At 42.5% G+C, this 22461-nt stretch overlaps 1 pseudogene; it reads left to right on the top strand.

Moving 5' to 3' along the window:
* Positions 1 to 21796: 21796 nt before the first annotated feature.
* Positions 21797 to 22206, top strand: LOC103663835 (annotated as a pseudogene).
* The last annotated feature ends 255 nt before the right edge of the window (positions 22207 to 22461 follow it).

Below are 22461 nucleotides of genomic sequence, written 5' to 3'. Positions count from 1 at the left end.
ATGATTCCATCCATGTCAAGATGTGAACAGGCAAAAAAATCACCTATGCTTATAGAACTTCAGGCTATCACCCGTGAGTCGGGCATAGTGATTGGAAGTGGCATGAAGAGGGCTTCTGGAGGACTTGTCACTTCCTGCTTTTGATTCAGGCACAGGCTAACAGGTGTCAGTTCGCGTAATGCGCGTTATGTTCTTTCCTCTGTACGGCCGCCTTCAACAAGATGCTAGCCCTCCAAATTTATCGAAGTAATATTCCCATAATATTTCCATAAAAATAGTAAGACAAAGATATAAGAACAACAACAAAAAAATATTTAAGAACCTACAGGAAAGGGGCACCTGGCTACCTCAAGTTAGCAGAGCATGACAAGTTGATCTCAGGGTTGTGAGTTCGAGCCCCACCTTCGTATAGAGATGACTTAAAAAATCTTTTTTAAAAAGAACCCACGTGAAAGAGAGCATGTACAAAAAGAACAATTCACCAAAAAAGGAGTATGAAAAGATACTACCTCCATTGCTAACTGAATAAACACAAACAAATGAAATGAGATATTTTAACTATTAAATGGTAAGGATTAAAACCATGACAAAAGGATTAGAAAGGGTATTTTCACTCATAGATAGAGCTAGAGTACTATGCTAAATGAAATAAGGCAGTCAGAGAAAGACAATACTATGTGATCTCATTCATAGGTGGAATTTAAGAACCAAAACAAACGAACAAAGGAAAAAAAAGTCAAACCAGGAATAGAATAGAGAACGAACTGATGGTCACCAGAGGGGAGAGGAGTGGGAGAAACGGGTAGGGGATGGGGATTAAGAGTACACTTCTCATGATGAATTAACAGAGGACGCCGGCTGGCCAGCCGGAGCGCCTGCCTTTGCTCACAGTCAGATCTCAGGGTTTCCGGGATGGAGCCCTCGAGTCAGGCTCTCAGCTGGGAATCTGCTTCTCCCTCTCCTCTGCCCCTCCCCCCACACTCATGCTTTCTCTCTCTCAAATAAATAAAATCTTTAAAAAAAGAGAACAGAAAAGTTTTAAAAATAAATAAAAGTACTGAAAACAAAGAAAAGAATAATGAGGAAAAATAAAAACGAATAAATACAAAATGAAACATCTCTTCCACCAAAAATAAATAAATAACAAAATCAAAATATGACAGGATTAGGAAGGTATTTTCATTCATTACTGGGAGCATAAAATTGCACGCAACTTTCAAAACGTAATTTGGCAGAGTCTGTGAAGGTTCAAAACATGCCCAGCTTTTGAACCAGAAATTCTAGAAATGCTCAGCACAGTACAACAACAGGACAAGAAAGATTACTGCCATGTTATGATCGTGGCACATGCGCACAAGACAAAAATACGCAGCTGTTCAATACCTGTCTTGACAGTGAACTGTCTTCTATCAGCCAAGTATTCACAGAGTGGGGACTCATCCCAGCTGCACGCGAATCCAGCTCTCGGCAACCCCACGCCACTTGCTTATCTGTTCTGGGATCCGTCACTCATTAGTAGGATTGGATAAGAAAGGTTAAACCACTTCTCAGGTGGTTGTGAGGACTGAGGTGGTCATGTGTATAAAGTACTTAGTAGGGGGCGCCCTTGGCTCAGTCAGAGCGTCATGTCGGCTCAGGTCGTGATCCCAGGGTCCTGGGAGCCTCCCATGGGGCTCCCTTCCGGGAAGCCTGCTTTTCCCCTGCTTCGGCTTCTCTCTCTCTCTGTTAAAAATAAATAAATAAAATAAAACGCACGCACGCACGCAAACAAGTACCAGTGCCCAGTGCAGCAGGATCTTACGTGTTAGCTCCCGCCCTTGCACTATATCATCCTCTTCCTCATCGCCTGTATTAATCATCATTACCCTACTACCTTCATCAATATTACTGTGTAAAGAGAAAACGGGAGTTGCAAAACAGCTGGTATATTATGAGCAAATCAAAGCAAAGGAAGGTCTCTATCAACGATATGCTTTTATTGTAGGTAAATATAAAAGAAGAAAGGACAGAGAGAGAGGTAGAGATGGAAGTTAAAGTCACTGTAGAATTGGTTGTTGGGAATGAGTGATGATATGAAATCTTGAGACATTTTCTCTTTTTAGATTGTACATTCCTAAAAGAGTTTGAGTTTTGGGGGCCACTTCTTTGTAGAGGGAAAATAACAATATAGACATTTTTAAGGCAAAAGGGACTGGCGTCCAGGGGCTCAGTCGGTAGTGGCTGCCTTTCGGCTCAGGTCGTGATGCCAGGGTCCTGGGATGGAGCCCTCAATAGTCTCCCCTGTCTCAGCAGCCAGTCTGCTTCTCCTCCCTCTGCCCTCCCCTCACTGCTTGTGCGCACTCTCCGCTCTCTCTCTCAAATGAATTAAATACATACATACATACAAAGAGCAAAAGGGACATAGTCCGGGACATCATGAATTCTCCAATTGAAAAGGAACAAGGCAGACCTTTGGATCACTCCAGGTTGCTGAAAGCTCAGATGAGAAAAAAACTTATTGGAGGGAGGTGGGTGGGAGGATAAGTGAAACAGATAAAGGGGATTAAGAAGTACAAACGGCCCGTTATAAATAAGTTGAGGAGAGAAAAGTACAACATCGGAATATCATCAATAATACTGTAATAACGTCGCCTGGGGACAGATGGTGACTACACTTACTCTGGTGAGCATTGCATGAGGTAGAGAATTGCGAATCAGTATGTTGTCCTGAAACTAATATAACATTGTATGTTAAATTATACTTTATTTAAAAATACTGGAAAATAATTTGAAGGGTATGGGGTTTACGGTTATTTCTTTTTTTTTTTAAGATTTTATTTATTTAATTCGACAGAGATAGAGACAGCCAGCGAGAGAGGGAACACAAGCAGGGAGTGGGAGAGGAAGAAGCAGGCTCATAGCAGAGAAGCTCCGATGTGGGGTTCGATTCCATAACGCCGGGATCACGCCCGAGCAGAAGGCAGACGCTTAACCGCTGTGCACCCAGGCGCCTCTTACTGTTATTTCTTGACCATTAAGGTTTTATCCCTGTACTGACCCAGAACATGAGAGCTGCTTGTGCTGACATGGCTTTGGTTCCTGAAGTGTCACATCCTTTTAGTTCTGTCCCAGCAGGACACCTCTGGCTTAAGTGAAGACATATTTTAAGTCACACGCACAGCAATTCCTCTCCTGATTATCACAAGATTGCTGATGAGGACATGGCTGACCCATTAGAGAAGTATCTTGAAAGCTCAACATCAGAAATCTTTGCTTCAGAGCAAGTGGCTTACTTTTCTCTATAAATAAAACAAGTCATGTTTCTCCCTTTATGTCACAGCTTCCAGGAAATAACTGTAGCTCAACATAATTATGCAGGATCCTATGACCTACATGTATACATTCTCAACCTTGCTTTGGTATTGCTCTATTTCCCTAATCCTAACCTTTCGTGTGTTTATACATGTACATCTTATGGTATAAATAACAATGTCAACCCCATATATAAAGCTTATTATGTGTAGTCAGGCATCGTTCTAAACACTTAATATTTTTAAAAGATTTTATTTATTTGAGAGAGAGAGAGAGCAGATAGTAGGGAGAGGGAGAGGCAGAAGCAGACTCCCGCTGAGCAGGGAGCCCATCACAGGGTTTGATCCCAGGACCCGGAGATCATGACCTGAGCTGAAGGCAGACGCTTAACCGACCGAGCACCCAGGTGCCCCAAACACGGAATATTAACTCAACTGATCTTCACAACAACCATAAAGGCTTAGGTATCATCATCATCATTTTACAAATGGGGAAACTAAGCTACAGAGAAGTTAGAGACTGCCCTAAGCTCACAAAGCTATTATGAGCATTTAAGCCCCAGACCTGTCGCTCTTAACCACTACACTTACTGCTTTCTTTGCTTTTAAGTGTTTTAACATTGGTCAGGCGAAGGGAGCAAATAAGAACTTACCTGGAAATCAGTCATGTCTGCCTTATGGAGAGAGGGCAGTGGCCTGGAAGTGTTGAGAGGGAGAGAGAAGAGAGAGTTTGTAATAGCATGGAGAAATGGAAAGTTCACCAAATCCTCAGGCTAGCAATCCAGAAACGCCAGCTGGTTAAATGGCCATGCGTAGCCACGAGCAGGGAAAGAACATTCGCTTGGCCCACAGAGCCCCATCATTCAATTACACCGCTCTGTCACGGACCTCACAGACCTCCGAATACTCACCCTCACCCATCACTGACTTCTAGACACCCCGTATACCCCAATACCTCATTATTTACCCCCACGGACCCATGACGCACCCCACAGATCCCCGGTCAAAGACTCTAGAGACGATCACACACACCCCACCCCCTAGAGACTCTATCACTTCACCTGAGGCCCCCATCACATACCCCCAGGGACTTCACGACCCATCTCAGAGCCCCTCCAAGTACTCACCCGGCGAATTCGCATCTTTACAAAGCCCACACTCGCACGTGCCGCCCGCCCGCAGACGCGCTGCTCTTCCGCCGTCGGGAAAGCTCCGCCCCATCCACTCTCTCCTGTTCCACCTGGATTCCGGCGAGTCCGCCTGAGTTTCAGTCACAAGTCCCTCCGACAACCACTTTCTTGGTCCTTTACCCCACCGTCCGTGGGGTCGGCTTTATTCCTCGCATGCGCAGTGCCCTAGCTGAAGCCGTCGAGGCCAGCAGCCAGTAGCAGCGCCGTGCGTGTGTGGTTCTGCAACAGCCTTGACCTCACGGGGTGGGGGACAGAGAAATGGCCGCGCCAGTACACGGGTTTGACAGGAGTAGACATCTTTCAAAGGTCCCAATTCCGTACAGCGGGGATTGGTGCCTCTGAAAGTTCGGAAAGATGGGATTTCGGAGGACTTTGAAAACTTGCCATGAGCGAAGCCCCGCATAGGCTAGTGATGGGCGAAGTTATGCGCCTGGTTCGGGTCTGATGGGAACTGCTCTGGACCAACGTAGGGCTGAGGACAAGACCACCCTCCGTGGGAAGATACCACGGCGGAGTTGGGAATGGGGGAGCCCGGGAATAGTATAGATATCCCCGGAACTAGTGGGAAGAACGGAGGCAAACGGGAATGATCCTTCCTCTACAGATCAGTACCATGGGGAAAGGGGAGGTTGGAGAACCAGCGGGAGAGTACGGTCCTTTGGAGGACACTATTGGGCTAGCGGTCCTCAGTGGGAGATACACTAGCGCAGATGGGGGAAATCGTCCCTAGGAAAAACCAGACCCTGAAGAAAGTGACAAGGGTAAACCTAAGTGCAAGGAAAGCCAGAGACAAAAGCCTGGGAGATTGGGGCGACAGCGAGGTCCTGAGACTAAATAAGAATCCGAACCTGACGGTGATCCGCCAGGCCCACATTCCATTCCCTCTTAGGAATCTGCCCCTAGAAAGTTGTGGGAGGGTCGAGATGCCAGGTCCCTGGGCCCTGTCCTGGGCCCAGGTCCCGGCCCCGGGCCTCAGTAGTGGAGGGCAAAGGACACAGTGCTCAGGTTCTGACCTAACCAGCTTACCCTATTAAACTCCACTCTACCACTTAGTCTGTGAAGGCAAAATGCACGGGAATGAAGGAGATGATTTTTCCAGGCTATTGCAATGGGGAAAACTCAGTTAATGAGGAACATCTTAAAGGCAAAGAAAGGGACCTGGGGTTTTATAGAGTGTTAAATAACGAAACTTAACCAAGTAAATTTGAAGATCTAATTGCTTTTAAATGGTCAGAATTGCAGCAGCCACTCTCCAGTCCAGCAAGTAGAGAGGTGCTCTAAGGAGTTGTAAAAAAAATGGCAGGTTTGTACAGAAGGGTGGGGGCAAGAAAGCATAATGAAAAGGATTGTTCCAGGCCAGGCCTCGCTCTAGGGGGAAAAGCAAGTTTCTTATCCTGCAGATTACCTCATCTTTTGGGAAGGGTATGGAAAGGGCCCAAGCGCAGATTTATTGGTGTGGATTGAAAAATTCCGGCTGTCTGGTTAACACCTATACTTCTGCGGAGGGTGAACCGCAATTAGATTATGTCTTTGCAGGGGCGCCTGGGTAGCGCAGCCCAGGCTGCCTGCCCGGCTCAGGGCGTGATCCCGGCGTGGGGATCGAGGTCCCCACATCGGCCTCCTCTGCTGACTTCTTCCTCTCCCACTCCCCTGCTTTTCCTCGCTGGCTGCTCTCTCTGTCACATAACATAAAGAAAATATTTAAAAAAAAGATTATGTCTTTGCAGGATACAAAAACACAGATCGAAGGGCACATGCACCCCGAGGTTTATAGCAGCATTATCAACAATAACCAAACTATGGAAAGAGCCGAAGGTCCATCGACTGGTGAATGGATAAAGAAGATGTGAGATATAGAGATATATAGTATATAGATAGAATATTACTCAGCCCTCAAAAAGAATGAAACTTTCCATTTGCAACAGCATGGATGGAGCTAGAGTGTATTATGCTAAGTGAAAAGCAGTCAGAAGACAAATACCATATGATCTCACCATATGGGAATTTAAGAAAGAAAAGACAGATGAACATAGGGGAAGGGGAAAAGAAAATAGAGAGGGAAGCAAGCGTAGGTGACTCCTAATGATAGAAAACGAACTGAGGTTGATGGAGGGAGGTGGGGTGGAGGGGTAGATGGCTGATGGGCTAAAGAGGGCATTTGTGTGATGAGCCCTGGGTGTTGTGTGTAAGTGATGAGTCACTGAATTCTACTCCAGAAACCAATATTGCACTGTATGTTAACTAACAAAATTTAATAATAAAAAAAGTCTTTGGGAATATATTTGGGAACTCAGTCTAAGTGACACCATTTTTGAGCCTACGGGGCTTTTTAACAAGAGGCAGATAAAAGGGGCACCTGGTGGCCGTCGTCTGCGTCGCCTTCGGCTCAGTCTGATCCCAGCGTTCTGGAATTGAGCTCCCGCATCGGCTCCCTGCTTAGCGGGAAGCCTGCTTCTCCCTCTCACTCCCCTGCTTGTGTTTCCTCTCTCTCACTGCTCTCTCTGTCAAAAATAAATAAAATCTTTAAAAAAAAGAGGCAGATTAAAAAAAGTCATCCTTGAGTCAGGAAGGACAGAGACAGGTCTTGGAATATGCAAAGGCATTGGGAATTCTATGGACTGAATTGTGTACCCTCAAAATTCATATGTTGAAGCCCTGGCCCCCAAAATGATGATATTTGGAGATGGGACCTTTGGGAGATTAATTAAGGTTACATGAGATCATACAGATTGGATGGGATTAGCATCCTTTTGAAGAGATTTCTGCCACACAAAGAAGAGAGGTCATATGAGACACATTGAGAAGGGCTTCGCACCGCTGACGTGAGCCCAGGAACCAAATCAGCTGGTGCTCTAGATCTGGGACTTCCCAGCTTCCAGAACTGTGAGAAGTTAATTTCTGTTATTTAAGCCCCCAGTCTGTGTATTTGTTATGGGAGCCCGAGCTGACTAATATTGAAACTTTTGGGTTCTCATTTCTGGAACATGAAGGAGTGGGGGTATTTCTTCTCCATCAGTGCTTCCAGAAGAACAGGACTCATTCAGATATAAAGTCTGACTCTGCCAGGCCCCTCCATTCCAGCTCACCTTTGCCCCTCACGGCTCCCATTTCCTACCCACCAATCATTCAAATCAATTCCTCCCACTGTGCCCAGATTTCCCATTCGGTCCCACTGTTTATTCACTTCCATTCACTCTGCTTCACGCGCCACCATTCATGCATACTGTACCCATATTAACACCTTTTTAAAGAAGTCCTCAATATTTATTACTGAAACAACCTGCTGCAGAAGAGAAACAAATGGAAAATCATCATTTTCCCACTAAACATGTCCCGCTGTCCAGGTAGTGGTGATGTTTTCAGCTTGCTGGTAAGATGCTAGCACCTGATACAGAGTAACTCACGTGCACACGATCTCATGTGCAATTCCTTACACACCTAGCTTGGTTCTTCCCCAATGTCTCCTCTTGGATTTGTACCTGATTTTATCACCAGTTTTCATTCAAAACCTTTGAGGAAAGATATTTCTGCCACGGTTGGCCAGGAATTGCTGATCCTGAAAGTCTTTGCGAGAAGACATGACGACGAACAAAATCAATCACACACGCCACAATAGCAGAGAAAAGAGAGAGAATCAACACCTTTTTACTGTGGTAAAATACACATAACATGGAATTTATTATTTTTACCATTTTAAAGTGCACAATACCAGTGTCATTTAGTATCTTCCCAATGTGCGCAAACCTTACACTCTATCTAGCTGCAGACATCTTCATCACCCCGAACGAAACTCTGTGCCCATAAAAGCAATCATTCCCCATCTCCCTGTGCCCTCAGCCCCTGCTCACGAATCTGTTTTCTGTCTCTATGGATTTTCCTATCTGGATATTTCATATAAACAGAATCATACACTATGTGGCTTTTGTGTTCGGCTTCCTTCACTGAGCATAATGTCTTCAAGATACATCCATGTGGTGTCATGTATCAGTATTTCACTCCCTTTTATGGCTAATATATTGTAGGGATATACATTTGGTTATCCGTCATCAGTTGGTAGACATTTGGGCTACCTTCTGGCTATTACGAATACCATGTTGCTAAACATTGTGTATAAGGTTTTGCTTGAACACCTGTTTTCAATTTTACTGTGTAACATACCTAGAGTGGGTTGCTGGACCATATGGTATTTCTATGTTTAACTACTTAAGGAACTACACAAACTGTTTTTCACCATGGCACACTATTTTTACATTCCCGCCAGCAGCGTAGGAGGGTTCCAGTTTCTCCACATCCTGCCCAACACCTTGTCATTTTCTACTTGTGTTTATTATATGTCCCAGTAGGTATGAAGTATCTCATGGTGGTTTTGATTTGCATTTCCTGATGACTAATGATGGTGAGAATCTTTTCATGTGTTTATGACTAGTGCATATCATCTTTGGTCCCTCTCAAACTTTGTCCATTTTTTAAATCCTTTTTTTTTTTAAGTAAGCTCCATGCCCAACTGGGCTTGACTCACCACCCTGAGATCAAGAGTCGTCTGCTCCACAGATTGAACCAGCCGGGGCACTTTTGCCTGTTTTTTAAATGGATTTTTGTCTTTTTATTGTTAAGTTGAAAGAGTTCTTTACATATTTTTGAATAACAAACCCTTATCAGGTATCTGATTAGTAATACTTTCTCCCATTCTCTAAGTTGTCTTTTACTCTCCTGATAATGTGCTTTGATGTACAGAAGTTTTAAATTTTGATGAAGCCCATACTATTGTTTCTTTTGTTGCTGATGCTTTTGGTGTCATATCTCAGAAGCCACTGCCAAATTCAAGGTCAGAAGATTTACTCCTTATGTTTTCGTTGAAGAATTTTATACTTTTAGTTCTTATATTTAGGTCTCTTGAACATTTTGAGTTAATTTTTATATGTGAGTGTGAGGTCAGGATCCAACTGTCTTCTTTGTATGTGGATATCCAGTTGTCCTAGGACACTGTTGAAGAGACTATTATTTCCCCATCTAATTGTCTTGACACAATTGTTGAAATCAATTGACCATACATGGATGGGTTTGTTTCTGGACTTCAATTTTATTCCACTGATAGATATAGATATAGATATAGATATAGATATAGATATGAGATATAGATATATGTCTATCCCTGTGCCAGTACACCACTGTTTCAATTACAGGCTTTGTAATAAGATTTGAAATCAGGAAGTGGAGTTCTCAATTTTGTTCTTTTTCAAGAATGTCTTGCATAGTGGAAGCTCCTTGCAATTCCATTTTTAGGATCGTTTTCCCATTTCTGCAAAAGCCCATGAAAATTTTTTTTTAAAGATTTTATTTATTTATTTGACAGAGAGAGAGACAGCCCGAGAGGGAACACAAGCAGGGGAGTGGGAGAGGAAGAAGCAGGCTCATAGCGGAGGAGCTCTGATGTGAGCTCGACCCATAATGCCGGATCACGCCCTGAGCCGAAGGCAGACGCTTAACCACTGTGCCACCCAGGCGCCCCATTGAAATTTTGGATAGGGATTACATTAAATGTGTACATTGCTTTGGGGAGTATTGCCATCTTCACAATGTTAAGTCTTCCAATCCATGAACACTGGATGTCTTTCCATTATTTAAGTCTCTCTTCATTTCTTTTACTGATGTTTTGTACTTTTCAGTGTACAAGTCTTACGCCTGCTTAGTTAAATTTTATTCCCTAAATATTTATTCTTTTGATCCTATTATAAATAGAATTGATTTCTTAATTTCTTTTTTAGATTGTTCATTGCCAGTGTATAGAAATAGATGCTTTTTGTGTGTTAACTTCTTCCTGCCACTTTGCTGAATTCAGTTATGAACTCTAATAGTTTTTTGTTGATTCTCAGGATTTATATATATATAAGATGATATTATTGGGAATAGGTAATATCCGTCCCATTATTGTGTTAAGAGTTGGCTTGTGTATCTTGCTGCTCCTCTGTTGGGGGCATATATATTTACAATTGTCATATTAGGGACCTCAAAACCTCCATATCAGCAATAGACAGATCACCTAAGAAATCAGCAAAGAAACAAGAGCTTTGAATGCCATACTCGACGAGTTGGACCTCATAGATATATATAGAAGATACACCCAGAACCAGAATACTCATTCTATTCTAATGCCCATGGAACATTCTCAAGAATAGACCATGTTCTGGTCACAAAACAGGTCTCAACCGATACCAAAAGACTGAAATTATTCCCTGCATATTCTCAGACCACAAAGCTCTGAAATTGCAACTCAACCACAAGGAAAATTTGGAAGAAACTCAAACACTTGGAGACTAAGAACCATCCTCTTAAGAAATGATCCGATAAACCAGGAAATCAAAAATCATTAAACAATTATTATGGAGACCAACAAGAATGAAAAACACATAAATGTCCCATGAGAGACTGCAAAGGCAGTCCTAAGGGGAAAATATAGCATCCGCCTCACTCAAAGAATAGAAAATCTAAAATGTAAGTTTTTTATATTCTCACCTCAAGAAGCTGAACAGAAACAGAGGGACAGTCTCCACTCACGCACGAGGAAGCAGTTGACCAAGATTAGAGCAGAAATCAATGAATTAGAAACCAGGAGTACAGTAGAGCAGATCAACAGAACTAGAAGCTGGTTCTTTGAGAGAATTAATAAAATTGACAGACCACTGGCAAGACTTATCCAAAAGAATAGAGAAAGGAAATTAATAAAATTATGAATGAAAAGGAGAGGTCACAACCAACACCAATGAAATCGAAGGATTATTAGAAACTTTTATCAACAGCTTTATGCCAATAAATTCTAAATCTGAAGAGATGAAGCCTTCCTCGGAAACCTATAAACTACCAAGACTGAAAACAGGAAGAAATTGATTTTTAAACAGGCCACTAATTATGAAGAGATTGAGTCAGTGATAAACAACCTTCCAAATAAACAAACCCAGGCCCGGATGGTTTCCTGGGGAATTCTACCAAACATTCAAAGAAGAAATAATACCTATTCTCCTAAAGCTATTTCAAAAATAGAAACAGAAGGAAAGTCTACCAAACTCATTGTAGATGAAGCTCAATATTACCTTGATCCCCACACCTGGCAAAGGACCCGTTCAAAAAGGAGAATTACAGACCGATTTCCCTAATGAATATGGACACCAAAATCCTCAACAAGATCCTGGCTAATAGAATCCAACAGTACATTAAAAGGATTATCCATCATGACCAAGTGGGATTCATCCCTGGGATGCAAGGGTGGTTCAACATTCGCAAATCTATCAGTGTCTTAGATTTTATCCAGAAGGAAAAATTCAAAAATCATATGATTCTCTCAAAAATGCAGAAAAAGCATTTGACAAAATACAGCATCCTTTCCTGATTAAAACCCTTCAGAGTGTAGGGATAAAGGGTACATTCCTCAATCTCATAAAAACCATCTATGAAAAGCCTACAGCAAATATCATTCTCAATGGGGAAAAAGTCTGAAGCCTTTCCCTTAAGATCAGAACACAAGGATGCCCATCTCGCCATTATTATTCAACATAGTACTAGAAGTCCTTGCAACAGCAGTCAGACAACAAAAGGGATCAAAGGTATTCAAATAGGCAAAGAAGAAGTCAAAATGTCTCTCTTTGCAGACATGAGATAGATTCTATATGGGAAACCAAAAGAAGCCACTCCCAAACTATTAGAAGTTATAGAGCAATTCAGTATCGTGGCGGGATACAAAATCAATGCTCAGAAATCAATTGTATTTCTGTACACGAATAACGAGACTGAAGAAAGAGAAATTAGGGAATCTATCCCATTTACAATAGCACCAAAAACCATACGTTACCTTGGAACTAACTTAACCAGAGATGTAAAGGATCTATATTCTAGAAACTATAAATCACTCTTGAAAGACATTGAGGAAGACACAAAAAGATGGAAAAATATTCCATGCTCATGGATCGGAAGAATTAACATAGTGAAAATGTCCATGCTACCCAGAGCAATCTACACTTTCAACGCTATCCCGATCAAAATACCGAGGACATTTTTCAAAGAACTGGAACAAATAGTCCTTAAATTTGTATGGAACCAGAAAAGGCCCCGAATCTCCAAGGAACTGTTGAAAAGGAAAAACAAAGTTGGGGGCATCACAATGCCGGATTTCGAGCTGTACTACAACGCTGTGATCACAAAGACAGCATGGTACTGGCACAAAAACAGACACATAGACCAATGGAACAGAATAGAGAACCCAGAAATGGACCCTCGGCTCTTTGGGCAACTAATCTTTGATAAAGCAGGAAAAAACATCCAGTGGAAAAAAGACAGTCTTCAATAAATGGTGCTGGGAAAATTGGACAGCTACATGCAAAAGAATGAAACTTGACCACTATCTCACACCACACACAAAGATAAACTCCAAATGGATGAAAGACCTCGATGTGAAACAGGAATCCATCAAAATCCTAGAGGAGATAATAGGCAGTACATCGGACAGCAAACCTTTTCATGACACACTCCAAAGGAGAAACAAAAGATAAAATGAACTTGTGGGACTTCATCAAGATAAAAAGCTTCTGCACACAGCGGAAACAGTCAAAAACTAAGAGGCAGTCACACGAATGGGAGAATATATTTGCAAATGATGCTACAGATAAAAGACTGGTATCCAAGATCTACAAAGAACTTCTCAAACTCAATACATGAGAAACAAATAAACAAATCATAAAATGGGCAGAAGATATGAACAGACACTTTTCCAATGATAACATACAAATGGCTAACAGACACATGAAAAAATGTTCAAAATCATTAGCCATCAGGGAAATTCAAATCAAAACCATACTAAGATACCACCTTATGCCAGTTAGAATGGCAAAAATAGACAAGGCAAGAAACAACAATTGCTGGAGAGGATGTGGAGAAAGGGGATCCCTCCTACATTGTTGGTGGGAATGCAAGTTGGCAATCTGGAAAACAGTGTGGAGGTCCCTTAAAGAGTTAAAAATTGAGCTACCCTATGACCCAGCCATTGCACTACTGGGTATTTACCCCAAAGATACAGACGTAGTGAAGAGAAGGGCCATATGCACCCCAATGTTCATAGCAGCATTGTCCACAATAGCCAAATCATGGAAGGAACCGAGATGCCCTTCAACAGATGACTGGATTAAGAAGTTGTGGTCCAGGGGCGCCTGGGTGGCACAGCAGAAGCTGCCCGCCTTCGGCTCAGCGGCACGCTGTGCTATGGGATCGAGCCCCACATCAGGCTCCTCTGCTATGAGCCTGCTTCTTCCTCTCCCATTCCCCCTGCTTGTGTTCCCTCTCTCGCTGGCTGTCTCTATCTCTGTCAAATAAATAAATAAAATATTAAAAAAAAAAAAAAGAAGTTGTGGTCCAGGGGCGCCTGGGTGGCTCAATCGTTAAGCGTCTGCCTTCAGCTCAGGGCGTGATCCTGGCATTATGGGATCAAGCCCTGCATCAGGCTCCTCCGCTGGGAGCCTGCTTCTTCCTCTCCTACTCCCCCTGCTTGTGCTCCCTCTCTCTCTGGCTGTCTCTCTCTCTCTGTCAAATAAATAAAAATAAAATCTTAAAAAAAAAAGTTGTGGTCCATATATACAATGGAATATTACTCAACCATCAGAAAGAACAAGTTCTCAACATTTGCTGCAACATGGACAGCACTGGAGGAGATAATGCTAAGCTAAATAAGTCAAGCAGAGAAAGACAATTATCATATGATTTCTCTCATCTATGGAATATAAGAACTAGGGGCGCCTGGGTGGCACAGCGGTTAAGCGTCTGCCTTCGGCTCAGGGCGTGATCCCAGCGTTGTGGGATCGAGCCCCACATCAGGCTCCTCAGCTGTGAGCCTGCTTCTTCCTCTCCCACTTCCCCTGCTTGTGTTCCCTCTCTCGCTGGCTGTCTCTATCTCTGTCAAATAAATAAATAAAATCTTTAAAAAAAAAAAAAAAAGAACTAGGAAGATCGGTAGGGGAAGAAAGGGATAAAGAAAGGGGGCTAATCAGAAGGGAGAATGAAGCATGAGAGACTATGGACTCTGAGAAACAAACTGAGGGCTTCAGAGGGGAGGGGGTGGGGGAATGGGATAGACTGGTGATGGGTAGTAAGGAGGGCACGTATTGCATGGTTCACTGGGTGTTATACGCAACTAATGAATCATCGAACTTTACATCAGAAACCAAGGATGTACTGTACGGTGACTAACATGATATAATAAAAAAACATTAAAAAAAACAATTGAAAGGCTTTAAATTAAAAAAAAGATGCTAAAAAAAAAAGATAATATCCGTCCCAATTTGAGTGCCTTTAATTTCTTTTTCTTGACCTAAAATTGCTCTGGCTAGAACTCTGAGTACAATGTTTAGTAGAAGTGCAAAAGTGGGCCTCCTTGTCTTGTTCCTGATCTTAGGGAAATGTTTTTGTTCTTTTACTATTGAGTATGATGTTAGCTATGGGTTTCCCATAAATGCCTTTTATCAGGTTGAGGAACTTCCCTTCTATTTTTAGTTTGTGGAGTGTTTTTATCATGAAAGGACGTTGGATTTTTGTCAAATTTTTTTCTGCATCAATGAGATGACATATTTTCATTAACATGTGGTCCCGGACATTTTCTAATTTCTACTGTGATTTCTTCCTGATCCATGAGTTATTTACAATTGTGTGAGTTATTTTCAAACATTTGAGGATTTTTCTAGTTATCTGTTAGAGATATGTAATTTAATTCCATTGTGGTCAGAGAACATACACTGTTAAACCTTATCCTTTGAAATTTGTTGAGCCGTTCTTTATAGACCAGCATGGGATCTATTTGGGTAAACGCTCTTTGTGCACCTGAGAAGAACGTGAATTCTTCAGTTGCTGGGCATGGTGTTGTCTATGTACCAATCATCTGAAATTCGTTAATTGTGTTGTTCAAATCTTTTATATCATTTCTGATTTTTTTCTGCTTGTTCCATCACTGAGAGAGGTGTGTTAAAATCCATAACCATGTTGGGGATTTGTCTATTTCTCCTTTTAATTCTATCAACTTTCACTTTATATATTTTGAACCTATGTGATCAGATGATATAATAGGCAGAATAATGGACACCCAAAGATACCCTTCCCTAATTTCCAGAAACTGAGTATGATGAGTTGCCATATACATGAATATGTTTTGTCACATGACAAAAGGGATTTTACAGATATAATTAAGATTATTAATCAGTTTATCTTAATGTAGAGACATTATTCTGGATTACCCATATGGGCCTAGTGTAATTACATGAGACCTTAAAAGCAGATGTTGGGAGGTGGAGGTAGGAAGATGGCAGCAGAGTAGGGGGACGCCAGGCTTGCCTCATCCCACAAACAAAACTAGATGACTATCAAATCATCCTAAATACCCCAGAAATCAACCTGAAGATTGACAAATCAAACTCCACAACTAAAGGGAGAGAAGAGGTGAGCTTGAAGAAGGTTTGGAAGTGCAGAGACTTAGTTTAGGGGACAAAGGGATCATGGGTGCTGCAGAGGGGAGGGAACCATGGTCACAGAGAAAGCCAAGATAGAGAGGAACACACAAGGAGGTTTCCCCAAAGCCATTGGCTTGGAAAACAAGAGGGGCTGAATTTCATGAGTTCTTGCAACCAGTTACAAAAACTGAAACAGGAAGAAATAGAAAATTTGAACAGAGCAATAACCAGCAAAGAAATTGAATCAGTCATCAAAAAACTCCCAACAAACAAAAGTCCAGGACCAGATGGCTTCACAGGAAGATTCTTCCAAATATTTTTAAAAGGATTAATACATATCCTTCTCAAACTATTCCAAAAAATAGAAAAGGAAGGAAAACTTCCACACTCATTCTATGAAGCCAGCATTACCCTGATACCAAAACCAGATAAAGACACCACTAAACAAGAGAACAGGCCAATATCCCTAATAAACTTGGATGCAAAAATTCTCAATAAAATACTAGCAAATTGAATTCAACAATACATTTAAAAAAATCCACCCCAATCAAGCAGTGGGATTTATTCCTGGGTTGCAAGTGTAGTTCAAAATTCACAAAACAATGTGTACATCGCATTAATAAAAGAAAGGATAAGAACCATATGATCATTTCGATAGATGCAGAAAAAGCATTTGACTAAGTACAGCATCCATTCGTGATAAAAACCCTCAACAAAGTAGGTTTAGAGGGAACATACCTCAACATAATAAAGGCCATCTATGAAAAACCCACAGCTAACATCATACTCATTGGGGAAAAACTGAGAGCTTCTCCTCTACAGTCAGGAACAAGACAGAGATATCCACTCTCACCACTGTTATTTACTTGAGTACTGAAGTCCTAGCCATTGCAATCAGACAACAAAAAGAAAAGTCATACAAATTGGCAAGGAAGAAGTAAAATTTTCACGTTTGCAGGTGACATGATACTATATATAAAAAACCCAAAAGACTCCATCAAAAACTGCTAGAACTGATACACAAACTCAGTAAAGTCATAGGATACAAAATCAACGTAGAGAAATCTGTTGCATTTCTATACACCAATAATGGAGCAACAGAAAGAGAAATTAAGGAATCAATCCCACTTACAATTGAACCAAATACAGTAAGATACCTAGGAATAAACCTAGCCAAAGAGGTGAAAGACCTATACTCTGAAAACCATAAAACACCGGTTAAGCGTCTGCCTTCAGCTCAGGGTGTGATCCTGGCGTTATGGGATCGAGCCCCACATCAGGCTCTTCCGCTATGAGCCTGCTTCTTCCTCTCCCACTCCCCCTGCCTGTGTTCTCTCTCTTGCTGGCTGTCTCTATCTCTGTCAAATAAATAAATAAAATCTTTAAAAAAAATTTAGAATTGTCATATTTTCCCTTGAATTGACCTTATTATTATGAAACTTCTCCCTTTAGCTCTAGCAATACTTCTTCTCCTTTACAGTCTACTTTGCTATCAGTGTAGTTACCGCAGCTGTCTACTAGTGTTTTCATGGCGTATCTTTTTCCATTCTTTTATGTTCAACCTTTCTATACCTCCTCATTCCTTTCCATAATTCTTTCCTCCATTTGGGATCAGATTAAATAACTCCCTTTAGTATTTCTAGCAGTACAAGTCTACTGGTGATCAGTTCTCTTAGATTTGTATGGAGAAGGCTGATTTTTTTAACTACTGGTATAGATCGGGTATAGAATTTTCAGTTGGCAGATTTATTTGCCTTCAGCAGGGTAACAAGCCGTCCATATGAAGAGACAACATTTTTGTATCTTCCAATATAAAAATACGTGACACCCTGGTCTCTGAACACTCTGTTCTTCCCCTTAGGTCCTTTCTAAACAGGAGTAGAAAATGATACGGTCCCTATTGAGATGTTTGTTTATCCTGTGCAGTAGAGACTGAAGTCATAAGGCCTGGGCTTCCCAAACCGGACACCTTCCGAACGTCTTCAGGACTGGCACTTAAGCAGCTCCTGAGAGATAACCTCTAAGTCTCTGGCATATCTTGCCTGATAAGAGAGTCTTTGTTTATCTAAGACCTTGGGCCACACCAGATAGTCTATGCTAACAATCTGATTTATGGAGAATGTACGTTTTTATGTGTCTGGGTCTTTAGACCACACTTTATTGGTTTAGCCTCTAGAGGGCTCAGAGACTAAAGAGCTGAGTCACGCAGGTGCCCCATGCCTGAGACGGACCCCCAATAAAAACCCTGGACTCAAGGCTCCGGTGAGCTTCCCTAGTTGGCAATACTTTATACATGTCACACATGATTGCTGGGAAAATTAAGTGCTGTCCATGTAACTCCATTGGGAGAAAAAGCTGGAAGCTAGCACCTGGTTTCTCCTGGCCTCTGCCCTGCGCACCTTTTTCATTTGCTGATTTTAATCTGTGTTCCTTTGCTGTAATAAACCACAGTCATGCATACAATCACTTTTCTGAGTTCTGTGAGTCTTTCCGGTGAATCATTAAACCTAAGAGTGATCCTGGAGACCATATACTTGGCATCAGGAGTGACATTCACTAGAATGACCCTGGTTCACTGAAACATGGCAAAGGTATTGTTGGAGAATAGGAAAGATGAGGCAGTGGGGGTTAATGAACCTTTGATGCCTGGATAGCTACCAAGTCACCCATGGTATAAAATAGCAGCTAGGCTGTGATCAGTTACTAGAAGTAAAAGTTACCAGAATTCAGAAATGACAGACCTAACTCCTGAGCAGTTGGGTTACTGGATGTTTTAGTCGGGGTCCTCCAGAGAAACAGAACCAATTATATATTTTTAAATGTTTATTTATTATTGGTTCTGTTCTATATTATTGTATATATTTCCAAACAGGAGTAGAACCTGTATAAATAGGTAGAACCTACATATATATAATGACATTTCTTTTTTTTTTTAAGATTTTATTTATTTATTTATTTGACAGAGATAGAGACAGCCAGCGAGAGAGGGAACACAGGCAGGGGGAGTGGGAGAGGAGGAAGCAGGCTCCCAGCGGAGCAGGGAGCCCGAGGCGGGGCTCGATCCCAGGACCCTGGGATCACGCCCTGAGCCGAAGGCAGACACCTAACGACTGAGCCACCCAGGCGCCCCTATAATGACATTTCTTATAGAGAACTGGTTCGTGCGATTATAGAGGCTGAGAAGTCCCACAATATATTGTCTATAAGCTAGAGATCCGGGAAAGGTGGCAGTATAAAACCCAATCCAAGTCTAAAGGCCTGAAAACCAGGAGCATCAGTGGCGTAAGTCCCAGTCCAAGGCCAGGAGAGAACCAATGTCTCAGCTCAAAAAGTCCGGCAAAGCCCCTCCTCTGCCTTTTTGTTCTATCGGGCCCTCAATGGAATGGATGATGCCCACCCACACTGGGAAGGGGAATCTCCTTTGCTCAATCTATTTAAATTCTAATCTCATCTGGAAACACCCTCACAGATGCAACCAGAAATAATGTTTAGCCAAGTATCTGGGCACCCAACGGTCCAGTGAAGTTGACACATGAATTAGCCACCACACTGGATATACAAGGAAAAGCAAAGTAATAAGAAACAAGCTGAATATACAATCTCTTGGTTATTGTTATCTGTAGTAACTAAAATGAAAATAAAGGAGAGTGTTGAGGTGGTTCCTGACAGTGGGCCAACCTCAGATTTGGGCTGGTCTAAACTACAGCTGCTAGCCTCAGAGCCACAACCAAATGGGAAACAAACATGCTGGAAGACCAGAGAGCACCTCTACAACCTCTGGCCACGAAGAGGGTAGCCCAGGTGGCAGGGGGACAAAAGCAAGAAACTACGGAAACCAGAGGGGCTCTAGGACAAAGGAGAGTCAAGAGTTTAGCTAAGCTACTCCATGGTTTTTCTGCATTGGCATCTATTCTGTGTGCACAAGCAGCCTACGGGAGCCTTAAACTGACCCTCAGCAACCTCTTGCAACAACATGTGCTGGACAACAGCGCACAGAATCACGAGTAAACCTAAGTTCCTGATCGGACTTCCTCAATGGCCTTTGTGATAAACAGGTCTTCCCCCACCCCGGAACCTTCCCCTTGCATGCCCCTTATATAAGACCCGGTGGAGCCTACCAAACCCTCATTCTTTATGGTTTGAATTGACCAATCTGGCCTTAGCCCAGAAACCCCAAAGCAGTGTACCCATGGACTCTGATAAAGGCATGGGCCCCAAGCCCTGCGTCTCTCTCTGCCTCCCTGTGTGGCCCAGGACCTGTGAATAATAGGCCCCCCTATTTTTAATTTCTTCCTTGAACCTGGCTCACCATCTGGCTCCCCAGGGCTCTATTTAATAAACGTTAATTTAACAAAATCATAGTAAGGAATTATCTCGGGTTTTTTGGGGTATTTTTTTGCATCAATATCATCAACTTCTGGATCTTACAGATGCTCTACTGACACCAACTCTTTGAGTTTCCAGACCTAATTCCAACGTGGGGGAATGGAGCTCCCCTCCAACACACATACACATACCAAGCAATTCTAGGACACCAGCACGGTGTCTGAGAATTTGACCCAATTCTGATACTATCTACCCAGAGGTAGCATCAGATTCCACAGGTTAAAGGCTCAGTCCTACAAGCCCCACACCCACCCCCCAACTTCAGACACCAGTGACAAGCCCCAGGCAGTTACCTGTGCTTCTGTCGGACCAGCTACAGACTGGAAGGTCTAACAACCTCCTCCTTGGACTTCAAATGCCAGTCACAATTCCAGATTACTTGTACTTCTGACCAACTGGCTAGAAATTGGAGGTTCCCAGAACCTTCTCGTGAGATTCTTTGAATTTGCTAGAGCAGCTCACAGAACTCAGGGAAACACATTTACTAGTTCACTGAAGAATATAAATCAACAGCCCGATGAAGAGATACATAGGGCAAGGTATGGGGAAAGAGCACCACTGTCCTCCTATCTCCCTGTGTCCACCAACACAGAATCTCTCCAAATCCAGTCCTTTGGGGTTTTATCGAGGCTTCATTGTGTAGTCATGATTGACTAAGTCATTGGCAATTGGCTGATTCAACCTCCAACCCCACTCCTCTCCCCAGAGGTCAAGGGGTGGGGCTGAAAATTCCAACCTTCTAATCATATGGTTGGTCCTCCTGGCCACAAGCTCACCAAGGGTGGGATCCAGAAGTCCCCTTCATTAGTAACAAGACACCCATGTCACCTTTATATTTCTGAAGCCTTCTTAGGAACTGTGGATGAAAACCAAATATATCTGAGAAATATATTGTGGTCATCTGAATGATCAAATATATATTTCTTATCAATTATGATATCATAGATGCTAAGGAAATTAGAGTGATGCACAAAAGAATGGGGAAATACAAAAGGGAGAGTCAAGGGACTTGTCCGAGCAGGGTGGAAAATTTTAAACAGTTACTGAGAAATGGGATTAATAAAGCAGATATTGATGGAGCCAAATCCAAAGCACTAATGCAGCTCTATTGGAGGTTGGGTGGACTGATGGGCCCTCCGCTGGTCCACCAACACTGGCATGCCCTAAACAAATCCACTCTATTCTCCCTAGTCTGGAAGAATTTTAAAAGCCAGAAGGTGGGACGCCTGGGTGGCTCAGTTGGTTAAGCATTTGCCTTTGGCTTAGGTCATGATCCCAGTGTCCTGGGATCAAGTCCTGCATTGGGCTCCTTGCTCAGTGGGGACCCTTGTTCTCCGTCTGCCTGCCTCTCTCTCTCTCTCAAATAAATAGGATCTTGGCTCCCCCGGGGTGAAAGGTTAGTGGAACTGTCCTTTCTTCCTTTCTGCCGTAGGCTCAAGTGACTGGTGTAGAGATGGGCAAGTTCTTGAAACCCGGGAAGGTGTTGCTGGTCCTGGCCGGACGCTATTCTGCACACAAAGCGGTCATCGTGAAGAATACTGATGATGGCACTTCAGACCGTCCCTACAGCCATGCTCTGGTGGCTGGAATTGACCACTATCCCCACAAAGTGACAGCTGACATGGGCAAGAAGAAAATCGCCAAGAGTTCAAAGATCAAGTCTCTTGTGAAAGTTTATAACTACAATCACCTGTGCCCACAAGGTACTCTGTGGATATCCCCTTGGACAAAACTGTCGTCAACAAGGATGTCTTCAGAGTCCCTGCTCTTAAACACAAGGCCGGACGAGAGGCCAAGGTCAAATTCGAGGAGAAGTACAAGACCCGCAAGAACAAGTGGTTCTTCCAGAAGCTGCAGTTTTAGATCTGTTTTGTTTCAGTCATTAAAAATACCAAAAAAATAATAATAATAACAACAATCAATCAATAAAATCTTTTTTAAAAAAAGCCAGAAGGCAAAGATAATGATGGGAAAACTGACCTTGAGTTACTAGGGCTCATGGTTTGGCAAATTAATCAGGATAAGGATTGATGAAGGAGCCACAAGTCTCTTGGCCAGATCCGCTGGCCTGGGGACCCAAGGCTATATGAACATGAGTGACTAAAATGGCAGGGCAGG

The sequence above is a fragment of the Ursus maritimus genome, assembly GCF_017311325.1.
Source record: "Ursus maritimus isolate PB19 chromosome X unlocalized genomic scaffold, ASM1731132v1 scaffold_X1, whole genome shotgun sequence".
NCBI classification, from domain to species: Eukaryota; Metazoa; Chordata; class Mammalia; order Carnivora; family Ursidae; genus Ursus; species Ursus maritimus.
The sequence above is the reverse complement of the archived record's forward strand: the minus strand, read 5'-3'. Positions and strand labels throughout refer to the sequence as shown.